At 43.4% G+C, this 18,398-nt stretch overlaps 2 protein-coding genes across 2 annotated transcripts in view; one reads left to right on the top strand and one right to left on the bottom strand.

Moving 5' to 3' along the window:
- The window catches only part of LINGO1 (leucine rich repeat and Ig domain containing 1), a 1,785,251-nt gene extending 1,782,639 nt beyond the window's left edge, over positions 1–2,612 (bottom strand). Inside the window, exon 1 of the mRNA XM_033919604.1 lies at positions 1,532–2,612. The gene's annotated coding sequence lies outside the window, so the exon portion shown is untranslated. The remainder of the gene's footprint in view (positions 1–1,531) is intronic.
- CSPG4 (chondroitin sulfate proteoglycan 4) overlaps positions 1–18,398 on the top strand; it is a 163,567-nt gene that overhangs the window by 51,285 nt on the left and 93,884 nt on the right. The window lies entirely within an intron of this gene.

Raw genomic sequence — 18,398 nt, 5'->3', positions numbered from 1 at the left:
TAATATAATAAAACGGTAAGCCGCGCATGCGCACTTCCAATGCGTGCATCCGTTTTCCGTGAGCTGTAGCTGGGAAGTGCGCTTGCGCGGCTTACGGTCTGGCCTTCCCTGCTCTCGAGGCGAAAGGCGGTGCAAAGGCAGTGCGGAGCGGCAGCTGCTGGGAGGAGGCCGCGGCGGCTTGAGGCGAAAGTTTTATGTCTACCGCTGGCGGCCGGCAAAACCCTAATGCTGACCGAGGCTGCCTAAAGGAACAAACGCAAACCGACGCCGGCTCTCCCGTTCGGAGCCTTCTCTTCCCCCCCCCACACACTCTGCCCTTATGACTTCCGCGTTCCCAACTGCACCCCCCCCCCCACAAGGAGGACCGAGCGCGGGTGTGGCGGGTGGGGAGCGGTACCACCGGCATCCGAGCAGGATATTTCAGAGAAGTACCAAAATGACGACTGTGGGCTAGGGAGAGGAAGAAGGAGGTAGAGAGAAATCTGCAAGGTAGAAGGAAGGGAATAGGTGAAGGGAACAAAATAGAGAGACTAGACTGGACAGACAGGGGAGGGCTGCAGGGAATGAGAAATCAAGTTTCAAGTATTTACATAAAGATGTACCATTCAGTGTCCCAGTGCTCCAGAGCAGGGGGGAAAAGGAAGGGAGGCCTACTGCAGGACAGGGTAGGTAAAAGGAAGGGAGAATGGACAGGGGGAGCAGGCAAGGGGTGGTGGTGGACAGCCAAGGAAAAAGAAAGACAGAAAGCGCAAAGGAGACACAGAGAGAGAGAAATAATAAGACAGACACACACACACATATATTCTAGCACCCGTTAATGTAACGGGCTACAAGACTAGTACATAATATTCTCATAACCATTAAATTCATAAAAGTATTTGTAAAACAGGTTTCTATTATTCCTCCACTTTTAATGTCTTTTATAAATTGGTATTTTAGTGTACACCGCCTTTGACTTGTTCTGCTAAAAGGACAGTTTATTAAATTTAATGAATGATGGGGTTTTTTTTGCTATGTTATACTGGACGTTACTACCTGCCAAATCCCTTTAAAATGAGGTTCAAGCAAGGAAGGCTACAAAAAGTCAGAACTGAGTGAAGCACATCAGGAAGTTGACAAAACAATAAACGTAACTGTAATACTTCAAAAAAAATAGGTTGTCAACAATTTACTAAAATTATAATTCATTGAAGTACAAATTTCAAAAGGAAAACTATTCCATAAGTGTACTACAAGATACATATAGGAGTGAGAAAAAAATATTTGCCTTAAACCTAACATTTCTAATCAATGGAAATTTCAGAGACGAGTACGTGCAACGCCTTGATTGATCCAGGTCTCTGCAATATGAACATTTTGCAACACTGATATGTCTAACTGCTTAACTCTGATCTGTTGATTTCAGGGTTCAGATGTTGTCATGTGGAATGCTCAATGCAACATGTACTGAAGGAACAACAGTACCCTTGTTGCAACGTTCACTGTAATATGCAAAATAAAGAATAAAAAAAAGACTTATGTCAAGGCTTACCTAACCAGTCCTGAGGATCCCGCAGGTTTTCAGGATACTGTGGCAGTGACGCTTGGGCTGGGCCGAAGTGACCCACCCAGGGCCCGTGCCACAAGGAATATCTGTAACCTGCCAGTGGCTCCCACACCCACTGGTGTTCTCTGTTCTCTTAGCTGTGTGCAAAAATAAAAGTTCACCACACAAAGTTTTCAAAAAACACTTCTCAGTTTAATTCAAGTGCTTTCATTAAGCTCAGTTCATGTCAGATGGCCAAATATCCAGTAATTCACAAAAATAACTTGTGAAGTAAAGTTCTCAACAGTTCAGATTAGAACACATTTTTCATGCTCTGGCAACATTACAATCTTTTCTCCCAAAATTGTTTTTTAAAAAGTGTGGGGGGGGGGGGGGGTTCAACACAGTTCCATGGCAGCAGCCCCGCCCTGGGCCTACTGGCTTGCCCTACACTTTAGGAGAGCAAAAATAAAGCAGAAACAAAATAGATAATTGTATTCCCACTCTGCAATGCTTCAAAACTTTAGTCTTTTCCAGAACAGTCCTGAAATAAGCAGTTCTGGCCACACAGGAAAAAAAAACTTTTCCCTTTCCCTGGAACCCACTTGAGTTCCAGTCTTATAGGCATTTCAGTTTAAAGCCACTTTTCTAGGCCACACAATCCCAAGCAAAAATACCAAACAAAACAAAAAGGCAAAACAGGCTTTCTTTTCTTCCTGTTTCCAGGTGCTAGCACAGCACACTCACAAAACAAACTGTAATAACTTTTAAAGTAGGAAACTTTCCACCTGCCGTGCTGTGACTACAGCTCCATGCCGTCCTCCCCCTCTAGTTCCAAGGGTGAGCTATTTTCCCATTGCATGGTGGTGTCTGGGCAAGTTTCCTCTTCAGGACTCTGGCTCTAGGCCGATGTCCTCCATTTTCACCCAATCAGTTAGCTGGTATGGAAGAGTCTTCAAGGGTTCCCTGCTGCTTCCTCAGCTTCTCCTTTCTCTGGGCTCCCTCTCTACTTAGCAAGGCTATCAGAGATAAAGGGCCTTGCTTTACCCTGCCCCATCCCCTCTGCTAATTCAGGCAGAATCGTAAAGGAACCATCTACCTTTTACCATGGGTTCTAAATACTGCCTCTTAAAGGGAGAGGAATAAACCTAGGGAATTCTGGGAATTGTAGTTTTCTGCTCTGGGGCATTTCCAGGCATAATCTCTGCTGAAAGGCAGTAACAGGGACCCTCCAGGGCACTAAATAAAGGATCCCCACTGCGCTGCCCAGGGTCACTATCACAATATACACAACAAAGTCACATAACATAACAATAGCAAATTTCTAGACCGCATAGCCATAAGTTCAATGCTATGAGAGAATACAGGAATAGTATGGTATACAGAAATCTAATTGATCAAGAATTTGGAAAAAAGAAAAGTGTTTGAAATGTTCATAAGACATAGATCTAATTAATAGTGGATGGAAATCTTTGTCATAGTAAGCTGCTTGGTAGGAAAGACAATGCCCATGATGTTTCTTACTTTTACAACCCTTGGCTGAAGGGAACGTAAATAGGGCATGAGATTTTCTACTATTCTCATGCGCCACAATAACAAATCTGTCGACAAGATATAATGGGACAACACCAAAAGCAACTTTATAGTATAAGAATCCCAACTTAAAGATCACCCGGGCCTCTACTGGAAGCCAATGCAGCTTACAGTAATAGGGGGTAACGTGGTCATATTTCATCAGACCATAAATTATTCTTACTGCTGTATTCTGAACCAAGGCCAATCTAGCCAAATTTTTCTTAGTACTTGTCAAATATACAATATTACAATAGTCAAGTATATTCAGAAGTAGTGTCTGAACTAAAATTGTAAAAGCAGCGGCATTGAAGTAGGATCTGATGGTATGTAGTTTCCATAAGGTATAATAACCTTTTTGAACCACTGCGTCTATCTGATTTTTTATTGTCAAGCACTGATCAAGAACAACTCCCAGGATTTTAATTGTAGGGCTTATTATATATGATATTGAATTGATCTTAATTATTGGTTCAAAAATGATCTTTTGTGATGACACAAGGAAGAATTTTGTTTTTTCCTGATTTAATTTCAACTTAAACTCCTACATCCGGGATTCCATCATATTTAACACAGACTCAATAAGTTGAGTACTGTTGGATAGCGTTTTACAACATGGGATGACTATTGTAATATCATCAGCAAAGTTGAACAACCTCAGACCCAATTTGCTCATCCAATAGTCCAGTGAAAGAAGGTACACATTAAAAAGTGTAGGAGAAAGTGGGGAGCCCTGTGGGACTCCACATAGGTTTTTCCAAATAGCTGAGAGAGTATCCTTAAATTTAACCTGATAGAGTCTTGATTCAAGGAATCCTTGTTTAAACCATGAAAATACTTTACCATGGATTCCTAAAGAATCCAAAAGTTCCAACAATTTGCAGTGGTCTACTAAATCGAAAGCACTGCTCAAATCAAACTGAGGTACCAGCGCATTACTACCCTTGCTTAGAACTAATACTGTCTCTGTACTGTAGTGGGATCTAAAACCTGATTGAGAATCATGCAACAGAGAATGGGATTCTAAATATTTTGTTAGTTGAATTTGCACCAACCCCTCCATGATCTTTGTGAAGAAGGGGATGGACGCTATCAATCTATAGTTTGAAGGTAAGGAAATTGATTCCTTATTATTTTTAATAATCAATGTGATGATGATGTTACCCTCTTCTTGTCTAAAGAGTCAGTAATCTATTCTAGCACTTTCATCTTAAATTCCAGAGGTGCGCAGGACATTAGCAGGGCAAGAGTCCAACATGCAATAAGATTTAGAGTATTTGGAAAATAATTTGGAGAAATCTGTCCAATCTGGGTTGTCAAAAGTGGATCATATTAGGTCAACTGGAACTTCATCTTCTGCATAAGTGAAGGGTCACGCTACCTGTTATGTAAGTCTCTATGATCCTTCTAGGAAGTGGAAGGTGCACCTGGGCAGAATACACTACTTCCATTTCTGTTTCACTACTGGTAAAGACTAGAAGACTTGACAAGGTACAGGGAGGGGGGAAATTACATCTAAAGCATTCCACATGACAACATCTGAACTCTGAAAATCAACAGATCCGAGTATGCTAAGCAGCTGGGCATATCAGTGTTGCAAAATTTTCATGTTGCAAAGACTAGGATCAATCAAGGCAATGCACATACTCATTTCTGGTTTTTCCATCGATTAGAAATGTTAGGTTTAAGACAATTATGGGGGCAATAATAAAGCAAGTAGTTGAGGTGGTTTATCTGGCATGTTACAACACCCTTATTTTGAGTATCCTGAAAATGTGAAAGGCTCTGGGGTCCTCAGGACAGGTCTGGGAAGCAATAATTTAGGCTGTTTGTGAGCAAAAGCTCATTGCACTGTAGGCCCCACACAGGGCTGGTTTCAATTAAGCTGGAAACCCAAAGCAGCAGGAAAAAGCTGTTGGGCCAAAAATATGATATATATATATAATAACTGGCATGTACTGTAGCTCTGCTTTGTAAGGTCTACCTCCTGGCCTATTTAGCAAATGCTATTTTTGGCATCTATTTTCAGGGAGAGAATCACATGTTGTAACTTTTGCTCCCCTCCCACCATGTCTCTCTGAGGCTACCAATCCAAACTGGGCCGTCTGGGAGGCCCTCTGAGCTTCAGAAGCTGTGTCTCATTGTGCATGCGCTAACAAAGCGAACATTTAAAAATATGTGCTAAACTTTCTCAAGAGGCTCCGTATGGAAGAAACCCTGTCGTAAATCAGGCCCATGATCTGTCGTTAACATAAAGGCACTCTAATGCGAATGTGCCAGATTCAGTGGAGGGATACCAGCTGCCAAAATCTGAATGTACGTCTGTTTTAAAAGAGAGCCGTTCCCTGTGTGTACTGTACAGTACAAAGCAAAGAAGAGGGAGGTCCCTGAAATCTAGACCGTTGCGAGTAAAATATCATCTTTGTTTCATCCAGTGCAATAAGCATGGTCCATTCAGGTCTGGGGCAATCTCTACAGGATGCAAAAGAGACATACATGGAAATATTTTGAGTTATGGAAAGTGTTTCACTCCTTTCCTTCTTTGAAATATGCAATACTTGTGAAAATTTACCCCCCCCCCCCCCAAAAAAAAAAGATCATTTCCAGGATTTTTTGAATAGAAAATTATTTGTCGAACAACAGAGAATGCTCACTTCATTGACAAAAGTGGAGTTCAGTAGGGATATGGAGTCCATGGAGGGATATGTTCCAAAATCCCCTGAGGATACCTAAACCGCGGATAGCACCAGATCACCCTTGTCCTTGTGGTGATGATATGGTGCCTACGTGATGATATGAAGTGAGGTGAATGACGTTGGCATTGTGATGTAGCAATATGGTGTGGGATTTCACAGCGCTACTCAGAACGGCACACAATCTAAAACGCACGAATTATTTCAGGAATTTCCCATTTAACACTTTTAGACTGCGGCTGACCATGGATAAAAAGCGCCAACGTCATTGCGCACATTAACACACACACACATACCCTTTTACAAAGGTGCGGTAGTGGCTGCTGTGCGGCAAATGCTCCAACGTCCATTGAATCCCTATGGGCATCAGAGCAATTACCGCAGCCCAGTGCTGCCAGGGAGGGGGAGGGACCCACGGCATGGCGATACTGGGCACAAACTTCCCTTGCTACACCACTGCTGTGGATTCTATATAGGTCGCTCAAAGTTTGGCATGCAGTTTTGAAGAGGTACTAGGGGGAGTGCCAGGAGGGGAGAGGAGAAATGCCAGCGCCCTCACCAAGATGGCACCTGGGGTACTCCGCCTCCACCCTTTCCTACGCCACTGATCATGGGGAAAATATCTCTTAGAATTAGCTTCAAGTTACATACAGTGAGAAGAAAGGGCATACTTTTATGTGAGCTGGGTGTAGGCATGTTTGGGGCAGAGTATGGGCGGAGTCATGAAGTACAAAATAGGCATGCAATACATATCTTCATTCATATTTCAGCCACATAAATTTATCATTGCTCTTAAGCAGGTGTAGATATACAAGCGGGGTATAAAACAGGAGAACCAAATCCACAAACTCAAAGACATGAAACTAGGAGTGGAAATGTCCTATAGAGACTGGTGGACTCAATCTATTTCAAAAATGTCCTTTTATTCATCCAGTAACTCAATGACTCGACATGTACAAGTTTTGGCCAACCTGGCCTGCCTCAGGAGTCTTGTGAGTCTTCAATGAGATGTATCCACTAATGTACTTGATCCAAATTGCTGATATACGACAGTGAGTAATCAAATAAAATGGCGAGAGTCGCTGGAACCAAAATCGTCTGTAGTACCTGAAGATTTGAGGGTGGCCAATGTTAACATCGATTTTTAAAAAGGGCTTCAGGGGAGATCCGGGAAATTACAGACCGGTAAGCCTCACTTCGGTGCCGGGCAAAATGGTAGAAACGATTATAAAAAATAAAATTGTGGAACACGTAGACAAACATGATTTAATGAGACGGAGTCAGCATGGGTTCAGTTGAGGGAGATCTTGCCTCACAAATTTGCTTGACTTCTTTAAAGGTGTGAATCATTATGTGGATAAAGGTGAGCTGGTTGATGTAGTTTATCTAGATTTTCAGAAAGCTTTTGACAAAGTTCCTCATAAGAGACTCTTGAGAAAATTAAAGAGTCATGGGATAGATGACAAAGTTCAGTTGTGGATTAGGAATTGGTTATCAGATAGAAAACAAAGGGTAGGGTTAAATGGTCATTTTTTTCAATGGAGGAGCGTAAACAGTGGAGTGCCACAGGGGTCTGTACTGGGACCGGGGCTATTTAACTTATTTATAAATGATCTGGAAATTGGAATAATGAGTGAGGTGATTAAATTTGCAGATGACACTAAACTGTTGACACTAAACTAGATGCACATCTCCTTATGAGTGGCATAGAGTGATATGGGGACTAAATCTATGCTAGGGTACACCTGGCGGGGCCTCCGCGTGTGCGGATCACCGGACTTGATGGACCTGAGGTCTGATCCGGAGATGGTAATTCTTATGTTCAAAGTTGTTAAAACGCATGTGGATAGTGGAAAATTGCAGGCGGACCTTAGGAAATTGGAAGACTGGGTGTCCAAGTGGCAGATGAAATTTAATGTGGACAAATGCAAAGTGATGCACATTGGGAAGATCCACCTTGGGGGTTAGCGCCCAAGAAAAGGATCTGGTTGTCATTGTAGACAATATGATGAAACCTTCCGCCCAATGTGCAGCGGTGGCCACAAAAGCAAACAGGATGATGGGAATTATTAAAAAAGGGATGGTTAACAAGACTAAGAATGTCATAATGCCCCTGTATCTCACTAGAAAAGGTTCAAAGAATAGCGACCAAGATGGTAAAGGGGATGGAACTCTTCTTGTATGAGGATAGACTAAAACAGTTAGGACTCTTCAGCTCTTCAGCAGAACTGGTACAAGTGGATCGATTTTTCACTCCATCAAAAATTACAAAGACTAAGGGGAACACTTTAAGTTACAGGGAAATACTCTTAAAAACAATAGGAGGAAAGTTTGTTTCACTCAGAGAATAGTTAAGCTCTGGAACGTGTTGCCAGAGGATGTGATAAGAGTGGATAGTGTCGCTGGTTTTAAGAAAGGTTTGGACAAGTTCCTGGAAGAAAAGTCCATAGTCTATAATTGAGAAAGACATGGGGAAGCCACTGCTTGCTCTGTATTGGTAGCATTGAATCTTGCTACACCTTGGGTTTTGGCCAGGTCCTAGTGACCTGGATTGGCCACCGTGAGAACGGGCTACTGGGCTTGATGGACCATTGGTTTGACCCAGTAAGGCTATTCTTATGTTCTTAATGATTTAAATTGTCCTTTTTCTTAGATATTTCTGGGCCAGAAACCCAGAACTCTGCCCGGTGCTGTGCTTATGTTCCATCTACCTTGGTCTCCGTCAAAGCTCACTCCAGCCCATCTAAACCATTCCAGCTGTCGAAGCACTTCCCAGCCCATCTTCAACTGAATTGTCATATATGGGACACAGACCATGCAAGTCTCCCAGTACTGGCCTTAGTTCTTCAATATATGCCCATTATTTTATTTTTTTTTATTAGAGATCCTCTATGTTCATCCCATGCTTTTTTTGAACTCAGTCATCGTTTTCCTCTCCACCACATCCCTCAAGAGCACATTCCAGGCATCAACCACTCTCTCCGTAAAGAAGAATTTTCTAACATTACTCTTGAGTCTACCACCCCTCGACGTCAAATTATGCACTTACACCTGGGAACCATACCTAACTTTAGGTGCATCAGTTTGTACCAGCTCAAACCTGGTGCAAATCTTCACTCCTCAATTAGGTATGGATCCCCCTTATTCTGTATTACTGTCAATTTCAGCCAAAACCAGGCGATGAGTTTCGGCTGCAGTTTGCTTTGGTCAAAAACTTCCAGACAGTTTTGGTTTCAGTCAGCCTCTATATCCAATTTCCCAGTAACTCTGTTCTTCCAGGGCCTAGTCCAGTCTGCGTCAATAGAGAATCACAATCTGAGATGCAGAATTCTTTAGGGCAGGGTCCCGCAAATTTTCTCGAGCCGCGGCACACTAAACGTAATGGCTGCGGCTTGAGGCATCCGGAAGTGCATGGATGTCACCGTGATGGCATCATGTGCATGCGTGAAGACCCACCAGACAGGCCCCGAGATGCCGGAGATGAGAGGCGCTGGCTGATTGCCTACAGGACGTGCCTCTCACCTCGAGAGGCACGTCCTGTAGGCAGTCAGCTGGCACCGGCATCTGTCCCCCTTCCCAGTGTGCCATAGCACGCCTGAAATCTCAGGAGGCACATAGTGTGCGATGCACTGCTTTGAGGGGACCAACATTGTACATGTTTCAACAAGAATAAAAGTTCTGTCAAGTGCAGCATGTTGTCAGTGATTTTAACACACATAAATGAGCCAGCAAGAGTCTGAACAGAAAAACCTATGCAAATGCGGTAACAAGATATAGAACTATGCTAGCAGCTCATTATCTATTAGCAAGTAAAAAAGTAACACTTGTTAAACTCATAAAAATTTAACACAAACTCAACATAAAAAATAGTTTAGGTTTTGTGATAGTATCCACATTGACCTGCTAACTTTAATGCTCATAAATTGATTTAAAAAAAAAAAAAGATATTTGCATGTTATTAACATTGGCAAATAGTGCTAGCTAATTAACATATATTAATGGCCAGTGTTAATGCACTTTGTTACACTAGCTCCCAGATTTTTCTTCCTGTAAAATACAGGGTGCCCACAAACACTCCTTGATTTTAAATGGATGCAAAACCAAAATTTATTGGAATATTCTTTCACTTTTCAAGCTACAGTTTCATGAACTCATAAAAGTTTCACACGGTATCTCTCGATTACATACACTCGATGTGCGCCCCACCTCGTACTCGGCAAACATCGAAGCGACAATCGAGCTCGGACCAGACTCTCCAAAGCATATCCGACGTGATCGCGTTTATAGCTTCAGTGATGCGTTCCTGCAGATCATCCATAGTTGCAGTACGTACTCCCAAAGGAAAAACTCACAAACAGTAATGTCCGATGATCTCAGGGGGGGGGCCACTTGAGGAACACCTGGTCATTTTGTCACATTGCATTGTCTGAAGGTTTTAACTTCTGCACCAATTGCAGCTTATAAGTGTGAAAGTGCAAGCGATTGTGTAGGATCTTGCTAATCGTGCTTTTGGGGACTTGTACTTATTTATAAACATATTCCAATAAGTTTTGATTTTGTAACCAAGTGTTTTTGTGGGCACCTTGTACATCCTACCTCAATCTAAATTCATACTACAGCTGTGTGCTTCTTGTGTAATTTGTATATTAAAGGACTCCCTACTATTTTAATTAAATATCCGTCAAATCTTAAGAAGCAAAAATGTGCTGGTTTTAGGATTCCTAGACTACTTCCCTGGCTAATGGACTAGGGGCGGAAAACCAGGACTGCTGATCATGCAGCAGCTAATTGCACATGGACAATCATGTGTGTTGGCTAAGGCCGGGCAGTATGCATGGCTGTCTGACCGATATAGGTTAGTATAGTTCAAATCATCAGTTATAATAAAAGCCCACTAACAAATGAGCTGGACTTTTGCAGCCCTTGTGGTTTATGTGTTTCTGTATCGGGCATTCATTCCACTTCATGCTGCAAGTCTATGTAAGGCAATAACACTGAACACAAGCGTAAAGCTCAGCTAAGCCTGGCATTACGTGTTCTCTAACCCTTCGGAGGGGGCATTCCTGCTACTTATTTGCTCTGCATTTTCCTTGGGTTGTCATATGGCTCCAGAAAAAGGAGGGCGGATTGAGACATCCGGGTTTTTACTTCCACTGAAAGCAATGGAAGTAAGAAGCACAAATTGAGACATCCGGGGTTTTACTTACTTTGAAAGTAACGGAAATAAAACCTGGAAGTCTCAAATCCGTCCTCCTTTTTCTGGAGCCATATGGTAACCCTGCACGTTCCCTTTCCTTCCCCCCCCCCCCCCCCCCCCATATTCCTTCATCCCGAGCATCTGTGACTGGGAAAAAGCCTGTAGGAGGGAAGCAGAGCTGGGGCAGGGTAGAGTTCTACAATCCTTCCTACTTCAAACAGACTTTTTAAGAAAGAGGAAAGACAAGGAAAACGGCCTTGGAATGAGCTTCAGACTGCTGGAACTGAGTCAATTTTGACTAGCCAGCTCCTTTTGGCAGCCCTGAGCCATGCAGTTAGAGCAGTATGAGTCATACGCCAAGCGCATTATAAAGGCCCCATTTACCACAGCCCCACAGTCCACCCCCCCCCACCTCTTTCCTGTTCACTCCATCTCTTACTGAAGCACACAGTCTCATCTCTCTCTGACTCCAGACCTACCTACTTTCTTTCAGTAGCTGTCTCCTGTTCATTCTCTACTGTCTCTCCCTTTCTGTTTCTTGTTGGTGTCTCCGTCTCGGAATATCTCCTTCACTTTGCCTGTTAGTTATTGTGGCCTCTCTGTTTCTCTCCATCCTTCCCTCTCTTTGTTCTGTTATTATCATTTCATTTGTCTAACACAGGGGTAGGCAATTCCGGTCCTCGAGAGCCGGAGCCAGGTCAGGTTTTCAGGATATCCACCATGAATATGTACGAGATGGATTTGCACGCACTGCCTCCTTGAGATGCAAATCTACCTCATGCATATTTATTGTGGTTATCCTGAAAACCTGACCTGGCTCCGGCTCTCGAGGACCGGAATTGCCTACCCCTGGTCTAACACTACCAGATGTACACAGAACTTCACAGGCATGCATAATAAACAGTCCCGGTATCTCCTACCTTTAGTCTTTTCCCTTATTTCTTTCTCTCAGCTGTTTGTGTTATTATATGTCTCTTTGTTGCTCAAAGACAGAAATGTGCCCATGTCACTGATTTTGTCCTTTGCTGCCCCATAGGCACTATCAAAGTACAGCTGCCAAGGGGGGAGTGTGTGGGGGCAGTGGTTAAAGCTCCAGCTTCATCACCCTCAGGTGGTGGGTTCAAAACCCATGTTGCTCCTTGTGACCCTGGGCAAGTCACTTAATCCCCACATTGCCCCAGGTACATTAGATAGATTGTGAGCCGACCAGGACAGATAGGAAAAATGCTCGAGTACCTGAATAAATTCATGTAAACCATTCTGAGCTCCCTTGGGAGAATAGTATAAAAAATTGAATAAATAGTATGAAAAGTTTCAGCCTCTAATAACCAGAGCTGATACTGTGACATCATAATGCCTCATTCCACCAGTGCCTAAGAGCCAGCCTCATCTGTGATGTCACAATGGCTTGATTGTCCTGTACTTGGCTCACTTTTGCTACATTTTGATTTCTAGAGTGGCGCAGTGGTTAAAGCTACAGTCTCAGCACCCTGAGGTTGTGGGTTCGTATTACACACTGCTCCTTGTGACCCTGGGCAAGTCACTGAATCCGCCACTGCCCCTGCTTGATTAGATAGATTGTAAGCCTGTGTCAGGACAATCAGGGGAAAATGCTTGAAGACCTGAATAGATTCATGTAAACCATTCTGAGCTCCCTTGGGAGAACAGTATAGAAAATTAAATGAATACGTTATGATTTTTAGCCAGTCCTGGTTTTGAACTTACACTCCAAAGCACTGTGGTCTCTGATCCATCTACTGAAATCAGTGCTGAGGGTCCAACAATGCATCCAAATAGGGTTCTCAGAAATCCAGGACTGACCTAAAATCTTCCTCCTGGAACAAGGTGACCTGGTAACTCGGTCGTGGGCAATCAGGGGTTCTCAACCGGGAAACAAAGTTATAACTGTTCTGTTTGAACTCCAGATACTGTGAGGTTAATGTTGGATATCTTTGTTACCTGTTCAATAATGCATTGGCGTAATAAAATATATATATATTTTTTTTTTTTTTTTAAATGCCAGCATGTGAGCTAACGACAGTACTTATTTGAAGTTGGGGGTTGCAAGACTGACTGAGGGGCACCCGTGCTTATCTCTGTGGTATTTAAACCCACCTTAAACATGAATTTTAAAGATTGTGGCCACTATAAATATCTACACGTGCATTTCCTGAGGCCCTTATAACTAATATCCAAAAGGATCTGTATTGACCAGGCTTGCTCTATAGTCTGTGATTTCTTTGATCTGTTCCTAAGTTTCTTCCTTAGCATTACTCTCATTGCTTCGTAGTTTCCTTTCTTGAAGTTAAAAGTTGTCGCTGTGGTTCTCTTTCCCTTCGTTATTCCTACTTTAACTTTGAACTTGATCATATTGTGATTGCTGTTTTCCAACGGTCCCACTACTTCCACTTCCTTTGCAGGTCCTCTTAGCCCATTAAGGATTAGATCCAGAGTGGCATTCCCTCTCGTTGGTTTTCTGACAAGCTGCTCCATGAAGCAGTCCTGGATAGCCTCCAGGAATCCGGTCTCCCTAGCGCATTGTGAGATTCCAAGACTCCAGTCTATCCCGGGATAGTTGAAGTCTCCCATAACAATCGTGTTACTGCTTTTACATTCTTGCATCATCTCGCCCTGCCAGCTGAGCATCTCTTTCTCTAGTTTAGCAGCCAGAACTTTGATTTTATAAGGAAGGAATAAGCGAAATATTGCAGTACCGAGGCTTGTATGGATGCTGTGGGGATAGTAGTCGCGGAGACAGTGGCCGCAGGGACAGGGGGTGGTGACAGGGATGGTGGTCTCGGGGACTTGGCAATGAAGGGGACAAATTGGGAAATTGTGCACATTCAGCCAGTGGCGTAGAAAGGGTAGGAGGCACCCCCCAACAGTTCCTTCCATGCCCCCCCCCCACGCCACACTTGTGCCCACCCTTCCCCCGGTACCTCTTTAAATCTTTGCCAGTGCAAGTGACTTTTCCAGCCTGCTGCTCATGCCGGCATTGGCTTTTCCTTTGATGTCACTTCCTGGCCCCGCAACCAGGAAGTGATTTCAGAGGGGAGCCAGGCCGGCGCAAGCAACAGGCCAGAGAAATCATTTGCACTAGCGAAGATTTAAAGAGGTAAAGGGGGAAGGGCGCTCCCACCAAGACAGTGCCTGTGGCAGTCTACCTCCCCCCGCCCCCCTCCCTTACTGCTTCACTGCATTCAGTTCTACAGATCAATCCCAGTGTGCATAACATAACGTAAAACTCACTTGTATACCGCAAATACCATTAAATTCTATGCGGTTCACAAAGACTAGTAATACAAATGAATAAACATCCAATTTCTAACTTCCGAAGGATTTCCCAAAAAGATACGTTTTTAAGGCACGTCAAAATTGTTGATACGAAATTGGGAATGTGAATATACGAGTTAAATCCCTAGTCCATGAGGCTGCCTGAAAAGATAATAATCGTTCCTGAAATTTCTTGTATTTACATCCCTTTACAAAAGGGAATGAAAACAATGAATGAGTTTTTCTAGAGTGTTTAGACTTTGTAATAAGAAAAGATTCCATAAGAACATAAGCATCGTCTCTGCCGAGTCAGACCGTAGGTCCATCATGCCCAGCAGTCTGCTCCCACGGCGGCCCCCCAAGTCAATGACCTGTAAGCGATCTATTACTCTAAAGCATTTTGCATTGTATATTAACACTCTAATTGTACCCTTCAATCCCCATAAGATACTCAGGAATTAAGCCTGTTAGTGCCTTAAAACAAATAATAATAATAACAGTTTATATACCGCAGGACCGTGAAGTTCTATGCGGTTTACAATGATTAGAAATGTTACAGATTGAGTAAATAAACAAGTACAGACTTAGTGATTGATAGTTCTTGCAATCGTTTGTTGAGGATTTAAGATTGATTAGGTTGGTTTCCTAAGTATTTCAGGAACAGATGTGTTTTTAGGCGTTTCCTGAATTCTCCAAAGGTAGTAGGCACCAGCAATTGTTCAAGGTCTTTACCCCATAATGCTGCTTGATGTGCGAGAAGATGTTGGTGATGACTTTTAAATTTACAGCCTCCTAACCGGTGGAGAAACAAAGTTCGGGTGTGAGCTTCGCTTGTGTCTGTTGGTTGTGAAAGAGAAAATACAGCCCAGCTTAAATTTAACCCGTGCCTCAACTGGAAGCCAGTGCAGTCGACGCTAAAAATCAGTGACATGGTCATACTTCTTTAAATTGAAAAATCAATCTGACTGCTGCATTCTGAATTATGCGCAGTCTATGAAGGTTTTTCCGAGTACCAGCAAGATGAACGATGTTACAATAGTAACGGCTGACAAGTGGCTGAACCAGCAGGAGGAGTTAATTAGAGAATGACACGGTGACAAAATTCATCACCGTTCCCGTCCCCGCAGATAACCGTAGGAAACCATCTTTATGTCATTCTTTAAGGAAAGAGGGAAGAATCAGAGTATGAATGGCCACAACCACTGACCCGCAAGCTTTGCTTTGAATAATGCTGGTGTAGAAGGACAGAGGATGAAATAGACACTAGAAAATGACATGAGTTTATTTCCCGCGGTTATCCGCGGGGACGGGAACGGTGATGAATTTTGTCACCGTGTCATTCTCTAGAGTTAATGTCAAAATATGCTCTAATACAGTGGTTCCCAACCCTGTCCTGGAGGATCCCCCCCCCCCAAGCCAGTCAGGTTTTTGGGATAGCCCTAATGAATATGCATGGAGCAGATTTGCATGCCTGGCGCCTCCATTATATGGCGATCTCTCTCATGCATATTCATTAGGACTATCCTTAAAACCCAACTGGCCAGGATTGGGAACCACTGCTCTAATAGGTCTTAGTTTCCATAAAGTATAAAAACCCTTTCAAACCAACAGATCAGTCTCAGTGCGCAGTGCTTTAAAAACCTAAAGTATTTCATTGGGAGCCAATGCAAATCTTACTGAATGGGGGTAACCCAATCCCTAATGCAACCACCCAAAATCAGCCAGACTGCTGCCTTCTCTGCAAGCTGAAGGAACTACAATGCACATTCTGGAAGATGCAAATGCAAAAATTACCATGCATGCCTTGTAAATGGTCCCATACAGTTACCACCAAGAAAAATACTTTAAGCAAACAGTAAGGGCTCTTTTTATCAAGGTGCGATAGGTGGTTAACGCGCGGAATACCGCGCGTTCAACCGCCTGCCGCACTAGTCGCTAACGCCTCCGTCGACGAGGCGTTAGTTTTATGGCTTGCCGCAGGGGTTAGCGCATGATGAAATGTCCGACGCGCTAACCCCCGTAGCGCACCTTGATAAAAGGAGCCCTACGTGTAATCCTAATTAGCCATGCCTATGAAGTGAAATTGGGCAGTAAGGCATCATATGCTAATTCCGGCGCACAATCCATACCATTCCCCACCCATTTCTTATGCGATAAGTGTGTAAATTGGCATGTGCAGTTGTTTCAGCATTAATACACTTGCTAACTGCTTAGCATACATTAGTAAACAGGCTCCTTAGAATAATTGTATGGTGTGGAAATACAACCTTTGATTAAAGTTGGACATACAGAGGACGCAATCATAAAATACACCATTGGTGACTGAATATTTTACGAGCATGTCCTTTCCATGGGCAACTTTTCTCATCGCTGAACGCCTGCTCTACTGTAATGCTAGATTGTGGCATCATCTGCTGATGTCAGAAAGACTGTGATGTCATAAGCAGAACTGATAAGTGGGGCAGGACCAGGGTTATTCTATGAGGTAGCAGTTTTTGTATGTGTGATATAATAATATAGAGCGGGGTTGCTAACGAGGCAAATTCAGCAGCACTTAACGAGATGGCACCGCTGAAAATGCCTGGTTAGCACCTAAGCCAAAACTGGCTGTTTTGTGGGCGCTCTAGGGGAGGATTCGGTACTTAGCCAATTAAGTACCTATATTAAACAGCTAATACGCTTTGGACCTGATTCTACATATGGCACCTAAAAAAAAAAAATGGCACCGACTTGAACTGTGCCCAACGTGATTCTATAAAAGGCATGCACGCCTTAAAGAATTTCACCAAGAGCCAGAGCGCATCGCAACTTGTAGGCACACTCATTTAGGCCAAGAAAAGCCAGGCCTAAATCCCTGTGCACAACTTGTGCACAGATTGGCCCGGGTTCTCCATAGGGCACCGATATCGGCGGCTGCCGACGGCGTGCCAGTCACGCATCATCGCCCTACCATCGCACCTCCGTGAAAGATAGGCACCAAAATGTAGGCCGGGGATTTCCGGACCTACGTTTCCGGCGCCCATCTTGGTCGCGAGTCACGCCTACATAGGCGCTTTAGGCTGCCTAACACCGCGTCTGGCGTGCGCCATGCCCAGAGTGCTGTTCAGAAGCCTAAAGTGCTTATTGTAGGCGCAATTCCGGCGTGTACTATTTAGGCGTCAGTAGGTGCTTTAATGGTTCCCATGTTAAACGGCGTTTATTAATTAACGTAGGCACCAGAAAATGTCTACCAAGTCGTGTGCATATCTTTTTAAATTAGTGCCTAATAGCAATCATTACTAAACTCAACTAAACCTTAGGTTTATATACCGCATCATCTCCACGGATGTTGTGGAGCTCAGCACGATTTACAAGAACTTAAAATATAGGAAGAGAAGGAAAAAAAAAGGTTTACATGAACTTATATACAGAAGAGAAGAGTAAGGAGGGATAGAATTACATTTTAGTGAAAAGCCAAGTTTTCAGTTGCTTGCGGAATAATTGGAGGGAGCTCAACTTCCGCAGCGGGGTAGTAAGGTCGTTCCAAAGACCTGTAAAGAGAAGGGATTTTCCCAGTTTTCCTGCATAGCGAATACCGTGTAGAGAGGGGAAGAATAATTTATACCTTTGGGTGGGTCTGGTAGAGTCAGGACTCGAGGAGTCATAAAATAGTGGGATTAAGGGAGGAAGGATGCCGTGAATGATCTTAAAAGCCAGGCAGGAGCATTTGAAATGGATTCTGGAAATCACTGGGAGCCAGTGAAGTTTGGCTAGGAGTGGGGAGACATGGTCAGACTTGCGTTTTGCAAAGATCAACTTGGCTGCAGTATTCTGGATTAGCTGGAGTCTTTGAAGACTTTTTTTTGATAGGCTTAAGTACAAGGTATTAATGGCCAATCAGAACCAATTAGGCTTATTAAGCAAATCAGCTGTGTGCACCAATTTACATGCACAAGGTAAAGTGCTAAATACAGAATTTGGGGGTTAGTAAATAGACCCCCTAATGATGGGCTGTAATATTCACCCTAAGCCTCCTTGATTTAATTTTATAACGCAGAAAGGAGACCCTCAGTCTGAACACAAAGGAAAACTGAACTAAACTGTGTTCTGTTTTGTGCCGAAGGCCAGGTTACCTCTCCAGAGAAGTAGAAGATACGGA

Source organism: Geotrypetes seraphini, chromosome 14 (assembly GCF_902459505.1).
Source record: "Geotrypetes seraphini chromosome 14, aGeoSer1.1, whole genome shotgun sequence".
Taxonomy (NCBI): Eukaryota; Metazoa; Chordata; class Amphibia; order Gymnophiona; family Dermophiidae; genus Geotrypetes; species Geotrypetes seraphini.
This window is presented reverse-complemented; position numbering and strand designations above follow the sequence as displayed.